Below are 17,444 nucleotides of genomic sequence, written 5' to 3' on the forward strand. Positions count from 1 at the left end.
GAATATTGTATACATAATAAATAAATAAATATTTTTTTTAAAAAAGTGTTCCTGGGCTCTCAAAGGCAAACAAACTTGGCTTTGCATCATAGACACCAAAGGAAAGAATTTTTAAGCTATTTTAGCCCATGGCAGCAAAAGTTTCTGATTTGTCACTTTGCTTCTCTTTATTGCAACCAGGGGCTTGTTAGATTCCCCAAAAGAAAGTAATGGTATCCAACCTTTATTAAAGAAGAATCCAAGTGGCAGATACAGTACACACACACACACACACACACACCCCACAGCCAAGTCTCGTCTGAAAGATTCTTTGTTCCAGCTGCTCTGCAGTTCAATCAAAGTAACTCTAGTTAACAAAAATAACTTGACATGAGGGCTGGAAGATGACTCAATGGTTAAGAGTAAGGTAGCTTACAGATACCTGCAGGTTCCCGAGGCTTTATCAAAAACTCTGTTCTGGAAAAAAACAAAACAAAACAAAACAAAACAAAACAAAACAAAAAAAAAACTAGCAGTCTCCAGAGCCTATTTTAACCCTATCCATTTTCAAGCATATTTTACAGGTCACTCCTGCTGTCTGGGCCAAGACCAATTTACAGAGTGTAATTATTCAATCACCCATAAGGCTGCACTTCCAGATTCATGTGGGCAGACCCTTGGTCACGCTCTGCGTGACCCACATGTACGCATGATTGGTTACCTCCATGTGCAACTCGACTAAAGCCCTTGTGCGCATGAGTGGGTCATCTGCCATCTGCATCATCAGTGTCTGACATACTCACACAAACCCCCTGTGCACATGTGCAAGGCGTGGGTGGCCCGTCATCAGTGTTTGACATAGTCATGTCTTTCCCCCTGTGCACATGTGCTAGGCGGCCTTTAAAAGCTGGACTCCCCATCTTTGCTCTCTCTCTCTCCCCCCATACAGTTTCCTCAGGCCAGCGAGCACTTTTCTTTTCTAATAAACTCCTAAGTGGGTTTGTTCGCGTCTCGTGTCTTCTTCTCACTCATGTTGGACATTTCACAGAGGGCCTTCCAGACAACACCAACACCCACCCACACTAGCTCCTGAAACTTCATTCACCATTGGTATCGCCTCTCCTGGCTCAAATAGACACCTACCAACTAAATCTGGTTTTAAAGGGTATATTGCTCTTGTGTCTCACTTGTTTACCCATTCCTCTTCAGTACAACCAGGGCAGTTCTCTGTCTCATTCTTTCTGGTAGTTAATGATCCTTCCCATGGCTAGACCCATTCATAGGGCTGGTAATAATATTTTTTTTTCTCCTAGCCACCTGCCTTCTCAACTTCCTCAAGGAACAGCCTGAGGTCTCCAGGATGACAGTAAACTGGATGCCTCTCCAACCACACCTCTTGCTGAGCATGAGTCTGTCCACCAACTCCCAGCTCTCCCCTCTCCCATGTGGCCCCATTGCCTGCAGAAAGTAGCCAGATTTGAGCTGGCACCCCTTTATCCAAAAAGAGTCTGGAATGTTTGGTTGGAAGCATTACTTCAGCTCCCTAACACCTCCTTATACAAAGAATCTGAAATGTTTAGTTGGGGGCTTCACCCCAGCCCTCTGGCTTCCATTTTGGAATGTTGAGCAGAAAACTCCTTTTCAAGTCGCCTCCCCTGGAAGTTGCCTCAGTCCAAACTCCACCTCTGAGAAAGCCCACCAAACACTGACCCATCCCCAGGGAAGGTCAAGACCACTCCCACTGGCTATTTAAACTGCCCTCCAGAGAACAAACACATGGTCTCTCAATTCTCCATGGTTGCTCTGGTTCTCTTTTCCCGCACTCTGTGTTTTCCTGGGGGCCACCCAGGAGCACCAGCATTCATTAAACCTGGGTTTCTTTTAAATTGGTCTGATTTGATCCAATTTGGTTTATTGCATCATCAGAGAGGCTTATTGTGACACAGAAAATACTTAACAAAGATAATAAACAAGTTCAAAATATCCGAACTTGTCTGACGCCATTAAAACCATCAAATCCAACTAAAGGTGGTGACACACATCTTTAATCCCAGCACTTGGGAGGCAGAAGCAGGTGAATTTCTAAAAGTTTGAGGCCAAACTGGTCTACAAAGCAAGTTCCAGAACAGCCAGGGCTACAAAGATAAACCCTATCGGGAAAAACATAAAACAACAACAATAAAAATTAGATCTATAATGCACCAGATAAAATATGAATTGGGTGAAGTCAAAAGCAATTCATTAGAGAACTTACTATAATTTGAAAAGTTAGAAATAACTCAGCCATAAAAATTATTCATAATGAATACTTGGCTTTTTCTGAACATCTATGATGATTATAAATAGAATAAGAAAATAAAGAGAAATGTAATAACAGAGTTTACCTTTGTGTATGAACAGGAGAGAACTGAACTTCAGCAGCTGAGCCTGCAATATTCTGAAACACACTTGCCTGGCCCTTGATTGGAAAAAAAAAAAAAAAAAGCCGGGCGGTGGTGGCGCACGCCTTTAATCCCAGCACTTGGGAGGCAGAGGCAGGTGGATCTCTGTGAGTTCGAGACCAGCCTGGTCTACAAGAGCTAGTACCAGGACAGGCTCCAAAACCACAGAGAAACCCTGTCTCGAAAAACCAAAAAAAAAAAAAAAAAAAAAAAAAAACATGGAAAAGTTTTATTTCACAGAGAGATTTTATAAGAAATTATTTTATCTTTCAAAATTATTTTAAGAGTGTGTTTTATTTACTTTATAACTGCAATGAGCTGGCTCCTAAAACTCAATTCTTTATGCTGTCAAGAAACTGATGAAAACTTTGAGACACCAGTCATGATTTTTAACTATATTATATACCTAGTTAAACCAGCAATGTAAGCAGTATATCTTGGAAACTTTACCAGCAAACATCAGTAACTATGTAGTCATAAACTGGTTATGACTACCAGCTGAAATCATGACCACAAAATTATAACTGTAAATTAACATATTTCATATAGATAAGGTCAAAAAATGTTCATATCTGCACTGAATGTCCCAAGCTCATTTTGATTCTGGAAGCTCAATTTAACAAAGAGAATTAACATTTCTTTTTATTTTAAGTGGTTTCTATGGATACTTCCTATCAAGAATTTCATTCATTCTATCCAATTTAAGTTTCTCATTTCAATGTAAATACATTTCAATTCCTCTCAAGTTCGTGTACACACAACACACACACATACACACATAAAAGTTCATCTAACAATAACCAGCGAAAACCATATATACACATAAAATTCTAGATTAATATAAATTTTTACAAAGAAAGAAAAACTTCTGCAATGCAGACATTTATAATCTCTAAATTGAAAATCTCTTTATTTAAATAATTCTTATCCAAATTCTGATCTTTAATCCTAATCTTATTTTCAAGTTTAATATTTTGTCTTCTTTGGTGCTTTTGAGGGTTTTTTTTCACACCTTTTTAAAATTTTATTTTGTTACATTGCAACTTTTCTTAATTAGTAAAGTGTGAACTAAAATGTTTTGGTTCCTACTATATTTAAAAGTCAACATTAGGAATATAGCACACCAGTAGAATCCTTACCTTGCCTGCATAAGAAGCTTAGTTTGAGTCTCCAGTAGCACCAAATAATAATAATATAAAAAGCAATAATAAAATTTTATTAATTATTGTTAGGTTTCTACTTAACAAAGAAAAATTGAAAAAACAAAAGTTTTAAGGAACACAATCTCAAATAATTGATATAATGCTGTTAGGGTTTTCTAAGCTAATAAAAACTTTTATTTTTCTAAACATGCTCTCCAAATGCAAATCTACTATGTATAGAAAAATCATCTCCAACTATAAATTTTTAATTTATTATCTACTTAAAAACTGAAGTCCTCAGACCCCTGCTGCTTTTAACCTCACCTCTGAGCAAATTCACTCTACAGGAAAATAGGCCTACTGAGTTCTCAGAGTTTTCTTGCTGACCTCTGACCTTTGCACTCAACATTCCCTCTCCCCTGGAAATGCTTCCTTTGGGTCCTGGTTTCTATTCTCTGAATCCTATTCAAGGCTTGTTCACAATGCTACTTCCTTAGAAATCCTTCCTTCATCCTCAAGCAGTGGTCACTGTGGTCTGAACAATCAAATCAATCCTGTGATTCTTTATAACACACTTGAAGATTTAGGTGCAAGGTTTATCTTGTATTTCAAAATGAAAACTCCTTTATATGGTTTATTTCATTTTGTTTTAATAAGTAATATGCACATACAATATCAAAGGATTTTCAAGGGGAGGATTCCTCCTCCCTCTCTTTCAGTTGTCCCTAGAGATATTTTCCTGAAAGGCCGTGTGTTTAGTGCCATTCTGCACTGGTATGGATGACATTGGAGAGGCCAAGCTTTGCCCAGGTTGTTAGAAAGGGTCTTTGTAGGAAATAAAGTGCTGCCCACACCCTTCTAGCCAACTGTTAATATTTGCTCTGATACCCTTGTGTCAAAACAAATAACGAAAAAGCTGGCATACTTTGGCAATGGAAATTCAAAGACAAGGAAAATTATTTTTGTGTACAGTTGTGTAGAAGTATGACAGGACATAAATGAATGTGCTCTAATGGAATATACTAGGAGAACTTACCAAAGTGGACTGGCAGCCCCGAATGTAAGGCTACAGAGTTCAGTCTCCCGAGAAAAGAGAGGGAGGTCATACAACCCATCTTACTAGTGTTTATGGCACATGCCTGGAAAAAGACAGGAAGGAGAAAGATATTTCCTTTCCCTTGCTGTTTTCTCATCTACCAGGTTAATGTTTTAGATAACCAGAAGTCACTGTTAGATACATTCAACAAGACTTTCTTCAAATTGCTACAAATTTAGCTTAGAAAACAACAGTCACTGTTGCAGATTCTACTATATGTTTCCTTCTTTCCTTCCTTCCTTCGTTCCTTCCTTCCTTCCTTCCTTCCTTCCTTCCTTCCTTCCTTGCTTTCTTTTTTCTTCTTATTTTGTTTATTTGAGACAGGATCTCTCTATGTAGTAGTCCTTGTTGTCCTGGACATCATTATACACACTAGGCTGACCTTGAACTCACAGAGCTCTGCCTGCCTCTGCCTCCAGAGTGCTGGGATTAAAGGCCTGTATCACCACACCTGGCCCTAGATTCTGCTGTGTATTTTCCTCTTAACAATTTAATTCTAGGGCTAAAGAGATGGCTCTTCTGATAAACGCACATGTAGTCAAACCCACATATGAACATTGGATCTCAAATGATAGGAACGAATTGATTCCTGCAAGTTGTCTCTGTCATGCTCAAGTTGTATGCTTGGGTGCACACACAAAATCAGTAAATGAATAAATGTAATTTTAAAATTCTATTCTACTGTAAATTATATTTTTTTCACTTTACACTATTATCAAAAAGATTCAATTGCAATTTTATGTTACTAGTTAAGAGATATGTAAAACACATTTTCAAGAATCAGTCCATTTCTCTAAATGTAAATATTTGCAAGTTATCAGTGAATTGATGTTATTGTGTTCATATAAAATAGATGGAAAATGCCTTTTCATAAATCATGAAAATGTAATTAATAATCACATTTATAATTACTTTTGAAGCAAAGATTTTTTTCAAACTTTTACTATACTGGGTTGTTTGCAGTTTACTAAATCTAAGAAAGAATGTCATGGTGCAATAATTATTTTTTCAAATTAAAATTTAATACACTGAGCAAAAATGCAAAGTGTATAGTTTCAATACCCTTAGGACTCACTGGGTGCCAGCTTTAAAATATGTCAAAATCCCAGTGTCTTATAGTTCTATACAGAATTCTTCTTTACTGCCTTGCACACCAGGAGTCCCCTTTGATGTGCTTCTGGCCTAATTTTTCAAGACAGAAATATCAACCTGTTTTTCTCAGAAAATATGTCATTTCACTTTGAATACTAAAATTTTTCAGACCAAGACCTCATTTCCTAAGATGAGATCCCAGAGACTTATTCTAATACCTGTGTGTATTTGAAAGTGATCCATATTATAGACCATACTTCATACTCTAAGACTTTTATTTCAAATGGCCCTACCATGTATCATGAAATGCTATATTAAAGTCAGGAATTTAGGAAGACAAAAAGGCATTTTCCATGCCTGTAAACTAGGTACATGACTATTTACAATGTCAGAGACATTTAATACTTAATGCTATTTAATGGCCTTAGAAAATATTTAAACCTTTAGCTTTTTAAAACACAAGAAATGAGTTGATCATTGTTTTCCATTTTTATACTGATTATTATCCAAACTCCTTTAGGCCTGAGGCTCAGGAAAGAACAAGCAAGGTGGTGGTCGTGGCCAAGAGAAGGGGCAATATGCTGAGTATGGTGGTCCATGCCTACATTCCTGGCACCATGAAGATGGAGGCAGGGAGAATTCAAAGTCAGCCTCCACTACAAACAGAGCATGTGAGTTCAAAATTTGCCTGTATTTTTCTATCTAGAAAGAAGGAGCAATATTTAATGTTTTGTTTTTTTAAAATTTCTATTGCATGGGAGGGATTTAAAATATTCCATTGCAGTATACTTTCTGTGTTACGGGCCTTTGAGAATATATTTCCCCCACTTCAGACTTTATTTTTTGATTTAGCTTTTGTTTCTTGAGAGAAGGTTTTGCGCTCACAATCATAGTAATCCTTCTGTTTTAGCCTCTTTGAATACTAGGATAATAGGTATGAGCCACCATGCCTGGCTTTGAACTTCCTTATCTGTAGCAAAACAATGTTAAAACAAAATTGAATTGTCCTAAGAAACTTGACTTGATGACAGAAAGAAATCAATTCCACACCCAAGCAAACATCCGTCATCCATTGGTTCCTTTTTTCTTCCATTTGAAGGGTCAAGGCAAACATAAATATGAACAAAAGTTAACAGGAAAAAAGTATTAGAGGGTCATTTAATCACGTTTAACACGATCATCAGGGAGACTTCCTAAAGAAAGACCCAGAGACACAGTACAATGGCCACAAACCTATAATCCCAGGAATAGAGAGGAAGAGTCTCAGAGAATTGGGAGTTCAGGGTCGCCCTCAGCTCTGAAGCAAATTTGGTGCCAGTTTGAGCTACCTAAAACACTGTGAAAAAAAGAAAGAAAGGAAGGAAGAAAGAAAGAAAAGGAGCCACGTAAAGCTACCTATTTTAATGCTTATTTTTGAGGCATAATGGACAACTATGGAGAAATGTGATTAGAAACAAGGCCTAATCTAGCTGCAAGGGCAGAAAGGAGACACACAGCATGACCTGTGTACAAAGATGCTTGTTGGCCTCTGTGCTACATTCATTCATTCTTGGTTTGGGACAGGAGCCTCTGGAATGAATCTTCAAGGGGGATGGGAGAGAATAATCTTTCTAGGTTTAATGGTTTACTTTTGGGAAAAAGATTTTAGGTTCTATGATTTACTGTGAGAAAGAGGAATTCATTCCCAAAACTCAATTCAGGGGAGTAAAGGAATGGAAGTTTGCAAGAAAAGGTCAGTAATACCTCAGGGACCTTTACAATCCTTTAGTTGAAAACACCTGCAGCATGCCAAATTGTCTTAAACACTTCTATAATCTTTTTCTTAACCTTCTGCTTCTAAAGACTCATATATCTTCCTCCCTCCCTTCCTCCCTTTCTTTCTCCCTCCCTCCCTTCCTTTTTTCCTTCCTTCCTCTCTCTCTCTCTCTCTCTCTCTCTCTCTCTCTCTCTCTCTCTCTCTCTCTCTCTCTCTCCCAGTCTCACTCCCTCTCTTTTTTTTTGTCCATGTATCTTTACTTTGCAAGTGTTCATTGCACAGAGTCATTGTTCTGGTTCGAGGCCTCTGGTTTCTGCTGCGCTATCATATGCTGAGTCCTCACCTGAGCTCCTCTTGGTTATCCTGCTATTTCCCTGTGTTGTGGGAATCTTGCAGCTTTGAGTTTGCAGGACCAGTTTGTCTCTTCACATGCTCCAGCAAATCACAGATGGGTGGATAGTGGGGTGAGAAAACCCGTAAAGCTGGTTCTGGGCCTGGGTAGTTGCATGATTGGTCAGCCCACCAGCTCTCCCTTGTCCTCACCACCAGTATGAACTCTTCTGCCTTGCCTTGACAAGTTCACCCTTTTGCAGCAATGAGCAAGAGTCGGGGCCAGTACTCCTGCTTTCTTGTCCCCAGGGTAGAATCTCCCACACCTATACCTTCAGGGCCAGCTCTACTGTGTTGCCCAGGTGGAACAGAAAGGGCCACTGTCTGGAGTGTTGGAGCTGATGTAGAGCAGGACTAGCTCTCCCCATCTTAGGAACTCAGGGTCAGCTCACACCACCTGCCTCAGGTATTGATGGGGGCAGGCATTTCTTCCCTGCCCATGCTGCCACGTGACACATGAGTAATGGGGATAGTTCTATGCTCACAACTTCAGGGTTGGCTCACCTCCACCAATAAGACTGGCTCTTTTGTGCTTCCCAGGTGAGGTGTAGGGCCTGCTCCTCTGAGTGGGCAGTGGCAGCTCCCCCACCCTTCTGATCTCAGGACCAGCTTTCCTACCTGGCTCAGATGTTGATGGGCTTGGGGGAAGAGATAATTTGTCTTTCTTAAAAGTAATTAATTTTTCCCATAAATGCCATATCTATCTATTAAGATGGTATATAATAGTTTCAAATTCTACCTAACCACAGTATTACCTCTTGGTAATGATGGAAATTGTAAACTGAAGTACTAGCAGAGTAACTAGAAAATACAAGAAATCCGTAGATGTTTTATGAGTAAGCACTGATGCTCCATCTAAGTTTTGGGAGTGGGCTCCAGTGGAAGATAATAGCAACACCAATGCAGCACTAATGTCAACAAATACTGCTTAGTGATCATTGCCTAAACATTTTAAATGTTTACTTTTGCTTCTTAAAGAAGAAAGAAACAGAGACAGAGATAGGTACAGAAAGGTTGGAGGAGAAGAAAAGGAAGAAAGAGAGGGAGGGAGGGAGAGAGAGAGAGATCTTTTTTCTTTTAGGTTTCTGTAGAAACTGCACATAGTGACATGTCTTTCAAACTTATAGCTAGCCTCTAGGAGGAAATATGCTGTTACCAGCATTGCAATTAACTTGTAAACCATGTTATCTATATAAAGTATCTCTTGACTGCACCGGATAGGCAGATAGCCAGACCTCCCTGAGGCTAGTGGAATCTAGTGAAATCTATCATTTATCACCCCATTCTTTTGAGCCAATCCTTATATCTAAGGAGGCCAAGAAAATTTTAAGAGCATTAAAAGAGCCTGCTTCATAAAAGTAGATCTGAGGTACAGGGAGGACAAATGGTGTGTGTATGTATGTGATTTGTGTAATTAAACATTTTTAAGCTTAAAAATAAATAAGTAAATAATACTTATATTCTTGGTAACTGAGCTATGCTTCAAACCAGGTAGCCTTGCTTTTAGTATCCACTGAAGTAACCATTATCACGATGAACCAGAATCATCCAAATTGATATTTTGGAGAATGGAGCTCTGAGGTTTGCAAGCTCTGTCACTGGCTTTCCCACCAGGCTGCTAGATTTCTTTTTACCCAGCTTGTTTCTATGTGCATTCAGTGATGAACTTGAACTTGTGACTGCCCTGCCTCAGATTTGCAAGTTTTTAGTATTATAGGCTTATAACATGCTTATAACATCTTATACAGCCTAGCTGTACACTTTTTTCTTTTTTGACCATCTCTCTAAGACATTCTAAAAATACTCATGTACTACAGAAGAGTTTATGGAATATAAAGGACCACAAGTTATTGGATTGAATAAACTAAGACACATTTCAGCACCCATGCCCAAGAACCAGGTTTCACTTCTTTGGCAGCAAGACCATCCCCCATAAATAGTAAACCACTGTCAAAGATATCTATAAGAATTTTATATTGATATTACAAAATGTGGTATGGACAGACTCTCCCATACTGCTGTACAAGCAATATAATAGAGAAAGAATTTCAATTATTTCCCTCAGCTTCCGAGGTTGTGTGCTTGAGCAGTGACTGTGGTGATCTTTGTGCAGAAGGGAAGATGAGTAATATCAAAGTGATTGCTCTCAGCTGGAGATTACTGTTACACTTATTAAGGAAAGTCAGTTTTCAATTATGTGTGCTAATGAGGTCCAGGAACAAGATATGTTATTGAAATACATAAAGAATTCCCAAAACTCATTTGGAAAGTATTCAAGCTTCTTGAACTTGTGGAAATGAAAGCAGCAGACTCAAATAATTGCTCACCTATTGTTTCTAGTCTTAGAAAAAGTGGGATGAGCCATTACCTTGCTTTATTGGTGTGTGTTTACTTCATTTGCTCTCTGGGTCAGGCACTCATGAGATGCCTTCTCTGAGGTATCCATTTGGTGCCCTGGCTCCATTTATGGTAGAACCAAACCTACCTTTCATTGGACCTGGAAATAGCAATCAGGATTCAAAATTAGCTATTTCTAATTCCAAGTAGAATCTATCACTATGATAGATTCCTCAATGTCTTATGAAAAAATTGAAAAGAGGGCCTAGAGAGATGGTTCAAAAGTTTAGAGTGCTTGGTGCTTGCTAACAACCATCTGTAACTCCAGTTTCAGAGGATCCAATGCCTTCTTCAGGCTTCTTCAGGCACTGCACATTTATGCTGCACAGACTCACATATGGGCAAAACACCCATACATATGAATAAAAATAAATAATTATTTTTCAAGTTGGGAAAACTTAGAAAAATGTCTAGTCAGAGTATCTGTTTGTTAATCAAATTAAATATTTTTAATTTTTATTTTAAATTAGATAAATTTATTATGTGTGCGTAAGAAACCTTCCCTCCTTCCTCTCTTCTTTTCTCCCCTTCTACCTTCCTTCCCTCCTCTTCTTCCATCTCTTTCTTTATATTTTCATAGAACCATGCAACCCAGACTGGCTGGCTTGGATCTTGTTATATAAACCATGCCGGCACTGAACAGCCTCCATAGTGCTCAGATTACATCTGTGCTCCACCACAACTCATGACAGAAAATTTAAAATATTTTGTGTCTAACCAGTAAGTCAAAATTGTTATTGTTAGGACTACATAAGGTAACATTTTAAGTGCCAGATTCTCAATTTTGTTATAGTTCTATCTCATAACACACTGTCAATTGAAATTTTGCCATTTATGTAATGCAACTGCCTCCTTTGCATTATCTTAGGAGCACATAGTGTGCTGGAGGGTTGCTGCTATTTTCAAGACCTACGGCTGAGCTCACCAGAGTAGGAATGGCTCTGCACTGCTCTGCTACCACCCAGACTTGCAATTGAATCAAATCAATGGAAAAGGTAAATAAATAAATAAATAAATAAATAAATACATACATACATACATACATACATACATACATACATAATACATACATACATCAAGGCATGGTTTCTACTTAATGCATATTACTTTAGTATCATATAGTAGTAATTCAAACCATCACAAATTGAGGACCATCTGTGTGCTATGCCCAGATCTGCAAAGTCCCTCCAAAACCAACAAGGAGACCAAATCCCACAAAGAGCCTTTATTTTATACAAGTTTGCAAACTCAGTCTCTCTGCATGTCCAACTTATTTGAATAATTGGAGAGCCCCCATCTCAGTTAGAGTTAGTAGTAAAGGTGGGGATGAGGGGTTTCTAAGGTTCAGGACTCCTGATTGGCTGACATTTGTCTAGGTGTGTCCTGTTGAATGTGCTGGCAGGTGATCCTATCTACAGTGATTGGAACGTTAGGCATTTCCTTTGGGTGGTCTGTTCTTGGGTGGTGTTCAGGTAATCTCAGTTTATGGTTCTTCCTGCAACCAGGTATTGCTTCAGGGTAAACGACTGAGACTCAGGCCTCCATTAAACTTGTCAATGGAGTCCTACACTGACAGGTGATGATGGTTGGAAGCAAAGAACTTCTTTGGAAAGTCTGTCTGTTCTTATTCTAATACCAAGCTGTTTTCATTATGGTATTTATAGAATAAAGCTTGATGTCAGGGATAGTGATGCCTCCAGAAATTCCATTGTTGTACAGAATTATTTTGGCTATCCTGAGTTTTTGTTTTTCCATATGAAATTGAATATTTTTCTTTCAGGGTCTGTGAAGAATTGTGTTGGGATTTTGATGGGGATTGCATTGAATCTATAGATTGCTTTTAGAAGGATTTCTATTTTTATTATGTTGATCCTACCTATCCAAGTGCATGGGATATCTTTCCATTTTTTGGTATCTTCTTGAATTTCTTTCTTCAAAGACTTAAAGTTTTTGTCGAACAGGTCTTTCCCTTCTTTGGTTAGTGTTACCTCAAGATATTTTATATTATTTGTTGCTATTGTGAAGGATGATGTTTCTCTGATTTTTTTCTCAGCTTCTTTATCATTTGTATATAGGAGGGCTACTATTTTTAGTTAATCTTGTATTCTGCCACATTACTGAAGGTATTTATCAGCTGTAGGAGTTCCCTATTAGAACTTTTGGGGTCACTTGTGTATACTACATGTCATCTGCAAATAACGAAAGTTTGGCTTCTTTCTTTCCAATTTGTATCTCCTTGATCTCTTACTGTTGTCTTATTGCTGTAGCCAGAACTTCAAGAACTATGTTGAAGAGATAGGGAGAGAGTGGAAAGCCTTGTCTTGTTCCTGATTTTATTGGAATTTCTTTGAGATTTTCTCTATTTAATTTGATGTGGGCTGTCGGCTTGTTGTATATTGCTTTTATTATGTTTAGATACAGTCCTTGTATTTCTGTTCTCTCCAAGATCTTTATTATGAAGGGCTATTGGATTATGTTAAAATGCTTTTTCAGCATCTAATGAGATGATTATATGGCTTTTTTTCTTTCAGTTTATTTATATGGTGGATTACATTGATAGATTTTCATGTGTTGAACTATTCCTACATCTCTGGGATGAAGCAGACTTGATCATGGTGGATTTCTTTAATGCGTTCTTGGATTCGGTTTGCCAGTATTTTATTGAGTATTTTTGCATCAGTGTTCATGAGTGAGACTGGTGTGTAATTCTCCGTCTTGGTTTAGTCTGTGTAGTTTCAGTATCAGGGTAACTGTAGCGTTATAAAACCATTTGGTCTGGGAATTTTTTTTTTTTTTTTTTTTTTTTTTTTGGTTGGGAGGCTTTTCATGACTGCTTCTATTTCTTTGCAAGTTACAGGTTCTCCTGGTGTTGATTTAATTTTGGTATATGGTATCTATCCAGAAAATTGTCCATTTCTTATATGTTTTCCAATTTTGTGGAGTACAGGGTTTTGTAGTATGACCTAATGATTCTCTGGATTTCCTTTGTGTCTCTTTTCATGTTCACCTTTTCCTTTCTAATTTTTAGTTCAGATTTTCTATCCCTACCATTTGATTAGTTCATATAATAGTTTACCTATCTTGTTGATTTTCTCAAAGTACCAGCTCTTTGCTTCATTGATTCTTTATATTGTTTTCATTGTTTCTGTTTTATTGAATTCAGCCCTCAGTTTATTTTTTCCTGTCTTCTACTCCTTTTGGGTGAGTCTGCTCTTTTGTTCTCGGGCTTTCAAGTGTGCAGTTAAGTCATTAGTGTGAGATTTTGTCACTTTCTTTATGTAGGCACTTAGTGCTATTAACTTTTCTCTTAGCAAGACTTTCATAGTGTCCCATAGGTTTGGGTACATTGTGCCTTCATCTTTGTTGAATTCTAGGAAGTCTTTAATTTCTTCCTTTGATTCTTCCTTAACACAGAGGTAGTTCAATTTAGTACTGTTCAATTTCCATGAGTTCGTAGGCTTTCTGCAATTACTGTAGTTGTTAATTTCTAACTTTAAACCATTGTGGTCTGATAAGATACAGGGTGTTATACCATTTTTTTTTTATCTGTTGAGTTTGTTTGTTTGTTTGTTTGTTTGTTTGTTTTTTGGTTTTTCGAGACAGGGTTTCTCTGTGGTTTTGGAGCCTGTCCTGGAACTAGCTCTTGTAGACCAGGCTGGTCTTGAACTCACAGAGATCCGCCTGCCTCTGCCTCCCGAGTGCTGGGATTAAAGGCGTGCGCCACCACCGCCCGGCTGAGTTTTTTTTTTTTTTTAAAGAAAATATGTGGTTAGTTTTAGAGAAGGTTCCATGAATTGCTGAGAAGAAGATATTTTCTTTTGTGTTTTGGTGGAATGTTCTGTAGATGTCTGATAAGTCCATTTGAGTCATGACATCTGTTAGTTCTCTTATTTTAAGTTTCTGTTGGGTTGGCCTGTCCATTGGGGAAAGAGGGTGCTGAATTTTTCTATTACTGTGTGGGGTTTGATGTGTTATTTAAGCTTTAGTAATGTTTCTTTTACATATATGGGTGCTCTTGTATTTGGGATATAGATGTTCAGGATTGAGATTTCATCTTGATGGGTTGTTTCTGTGATAAGTATAAAGTGTCCTTCTCCATCTCTTCTGTTTGATTTTAGTATGAAATCTATTTTGTTAGTTATTAGGGTAGCAACACCCGCTTGTTTCTTAGGTCCATTTGATTGGAAAATCTTTTCCCAACCCTTTATTTTGAGGTAATCTCTGTCTTTGAGGTTGAGGTGTGTTTTTTTTATATAGCAGAAGGATGGATACTGCTTTCATATCCAGACTCTTGGCCTGGGTCTTTTTACAGGTGAATTGAGTCCTTTTATATTAAGAGACATTAATGCCCAGTTACTTTGGGGTTTGCTGCTGTGAGGTTATCTGTTGCCTGTGTTTTCGTGGGTGCAATTAATGTCCTTGGGTTGGAGTTTTCCTTATAGTACTTTGTGTAGGACTGGATTTGTAGATAGGTATTATTTAATTTTTTTTTCTTTTTTTTAATATTTATTTATTTATTATGTATACAATATTCTGTCTGTGTGTGTTTGCAGACCAGAAGAGGGCAGCAGACCTCGTTACAGATGGTTGTGAGCCACCATGTGGTTGCCGGGAATTGAACTCATGACCTTTGGAAGAGCAGGCAATGCTCTTAACCACTGAGCCATCTCTCCAGCCCCTAAATTTTTTTTTCTTAATAGAATATCATGTTTTCTCCATCACTGGTGATTGAAAGCTTTGCTGGGTATAGTATTCTGGGCTTGCATTCATGAATGCTTAGTGTCTACACCACATCTGTCCAGGACCTTCTGACTTTTATGGTTTCCATTGAGCAGTCAGGTGTGATTCTGAGAGGTCTAACTTTATATGTTACTTGACCTTTTTCCTTTGCAGCTCTTAATATTCTTTCTTTATTCTGTATGTTTTGTGTTTTGATTATCATATGGTGAGGGGACTGTTATTTTTGATCCAGTCTATTTGGTGTTTTGTAACCTTCTTGTACCGCCATAGGAAAACTGTTCTTTAGGTTGGGAAAGTTTTCTTCTATGATCTTGTTCAATATATTTCTGTGCCTTTGAGCTGGAGTTCTCCATCTTCTATCCCTACTGTTCTTCGGTTTGGTCTTTTTATAATGTCCCAGATTTCCTGGATGTTTTGTATTAAGAATTTGTTAGATTTAATGTTTTCTTTGACGGATGAATCTATTTCCTCTATAGTATCTTCAACACCTGAAATTCTCTCTTCTATCTCTTGTATTCTGATTGTTATGTTTGCCTCTGTAGTTCCCATTCATTTACTCAGATTTTCCATTTCCTGAATTCTCTTTGTTTATGTTTTCTTTATTGCCTCTATTTTAGTCTTCAAGTCTTGAACTGTCTGAACTCTTTCCTTTACATGATTTTTTGTTTTTTTATTTTAAAAGAGATTTATTGATTTCTTCCAATTTTTTTTCCAATTCTTTTCTTCCATTTCTCTAAGGGATATTTTCCTTTCCTCTTTAAAGTTCTCCGTCATCTTCCTTAAGTTACATTTAAAATAGTTTTCTTCTGTTTCTTCTGGGTTAGGATGATCAAGTCTTCCTGTTGTGTGACCACTGGTTTCTGGTGTTACCATTTTGCTTTGTAGGTTGTTGAATGAATTCTTGCATTGGCACCTACCTATATCTTCCTCCAATTACTTTTGCCAGTGTCTTTGCCTCTTGGGACAATCCTTGCAGTTGCTGTCTGTGTATTTGGGAACTGTTCTTGGTCTACTGTCTACTGTCACTGTCTGTGTCTGTGTCTCAGGGAGCCACTGAAGTCTCTATTGTCCCCCTATCTTGGTCCACTCTTTTGGTCTTCTCTCTTGGTTTGCTTTATTAGTCCACTCTCTGCGCTCATACCCTATGCTTCAGAGTTTTTCTGAGGTTGTGGGGGATACAAGAATTTGGGGGCAGAGTGGGGCTTGTAGCTTATAGGATCTGACAAATGGCATGTGGGTCTTGGAGCAACCTACCCGCAGGAAGCTTGCCTGTTGGCTCACTAGAGAAGCTGAGGCAAGTGGGGGTGAGACTCAGGGTTTTGCCTCACTACAGAGGGTCTTGAGAGTGCCCCTTTGAGTGGGTGATCACTCATCTCTTGGTCCTCACTGTTTTTGCTGTACCCTGTGTTTCAGAGTTCTGAGATCGTAGAGGATAGGAGAGTTTGGGGGCAGAAATTGGGGAAGAGATCAGAAAATGGAAAGATCATCCATGCTTAATGATTGGTAGGATTAACAAAGTAAAAAATGCAATCTTACCAAAATGAATCTACAGATTCAATGCAATTCCAATGGCAATCCTAAGACAATTCTTCACAGACTATGAGAGAACAATATTCAACTTCATATGAAAAAATCAAACCAAAGAAAAAAAGTCCAAGATAACTAAAATAATCCTGTAGAAAAAAGGAAATTCTGGAGGTATCTTTATCCCAGACATTAAGGTCTACTATAGAGAAATAGTAATAAAACAGTTAGTTAATGACATAGACACAGACAGCTAGATCAATGGGATCAAGGTGAAGACCCTGAAATAAATCTACATACCCATGAATACCTGATTTTCTACAAAAAAAAAAGCCAAAAATATACAATGGAAAAAAGAAAACATCTTCAACAAATGGTGCTGGTATAACTGAATGGCCACATGTAGGAGAATGCAAATAGATCCATATTTATTGTCGTGCAAAAAACTCAAATCCAAATGTATTAAAGACCTCAACATAAATCCAGGTACACTGAAGCTGACAGAAGAGAATGTGGGATGTAGCCTTGAATGCCTTGGTGCAGGAAATTACTTCATGAATATAACACTAGTAGCATAGACATTGAAAACAACAATTAATAAAAGGGACCTCCTGAAACTGAAAAGCTTTTGTAAGGCAAAGGATATCATCAATAAGACAAAACAACAGCCTACAGAATGGAAAAATATCTTCACCAACCCCACTTCTGACAGAGGACTGATCTTCAAAATATATAAGGAACTCAATTTAAAAAATGGGGTACAGATTTAAACAGAATTCTCAACCAAAAAAATCTGAAGTGGCTGAGATACACTTAAAGAATTGTTCAACATCCTTGGCTAGCAGGGAAATACCACTCAAAAGGACTGAGATACTATCTTGCATGAC

The sequence above is a fragment of the Chionomys nivalis genome, chromosome 18, assembly GCF_950005125.1.
Source record: "Chionomys nivalis chromosome 18, mChiNiv1.1, whole genome shotgun sequence".
Lineage (NCBI taxonomy): Eukaryota > Metazoa > Chordata > Mammalia > Rodentia > Cricetidae > Chionomys > Chionomys nivalis.